Here is an 896-nt window from a genome sequence, read left to right as displayed (position 1 = left end):
TATATTGATTAAAATATCTTCAATATTATCATTTTATGGAAGATGAATAATGCAAAATAATGAATATAGGGTGTATCTGACAGAGGAAATATTTTTTGTTGACCCTAATACTGTACAATTTCACTGGAAAGTTTTAGTAAAATGTTTATTGTAATTCTTTATAAATCACACAATTAGAAAAAGCACTCAAATGAAAAAAATTACTGAATTATTAAAAAAAGTGTGTAAAAATCTAAGAGGGCAATAGTGGACAGCAGAATTGAATTTCTTATGAATAGATTATTTTTTATGAGGCAGACCAGATAAGGCATGCTGCATGCTTGTAGCTCTGATATAGGATTGCTTTCTCATTCACTGGGTGCAATGGCCAATAAGGAGGAGAAACAATACCAGCCTGGGTATTGTGTGTAATGCGTGGGGTCTGATTGCAGAAAGAACGGTTCAGAGGAATCTTGGAAATAGTGATCTCAATCTCATTGTATTTGGGATCAGGATGAAAATGAAAGTGAAACAAGAAAGAGCAGAAACAAGTAAACTTTGGAATAGCTTATTTCAATAGAATGCAGAAATTGTTTAGAATAGGTTAGGACCTGATGGAAGAAAAATAAGACACGGTGACAAAATTTCTCTGAAAGTCATGACAATGTCTGAGTGAATTAGGCAACTAGTAATTTAAGAATTATAGTTGTAACAAGATAAAAGACATATATATAATGTACTAAAAAAAGTAAAATTAAAAGAGACCCAAGAAAATATCAGCAGTTGAAGGCTGCTAAGGGAGAAAGTAAAAACAAAATAAAACGGCTCAGCCAGAAGGGCTCCTGAATTTTCCCCAGACATGAGAAGGCATTGGTGACAGACAGGGTGTGTCACTGAGAGTCTTAGTTCTTTCCCAT

At 33.5% G+C, this 896-nt stretch overlaps 1 pseudogene across 1 annotated transcript in view; it reads left to right on the top strand.

Moving 5' to 3' along the window:
- Window positions 1-896, top strand: part of LOC105824416 — a 16,206-nt pseudogene that overhangs the window by 14,131 nt on the left and 1,179 nt on the right. The window lies entirely within an intron of this gene.

Source organism: Propithecus coquereli, unplaced genomic scaffold, assembly GCF_000956105.1.
Source record: "Propithecus coquereli isolate 6110/MARCELLA unplaced genomic scaffold, Pcoq_1.0 Scaffold74, whole genome shotgun sequence".
NCBI lineage: Eukaryota > Metazoa > Chordata > Mammalia > Primates > Indriidae > Propithecus > Propithecus coquereli.
The sequence above is the reverse complement of the archived record's forward strand: the minus strand, read 5'-3'. Positions and strand labels throughout refer to the sequence as shown.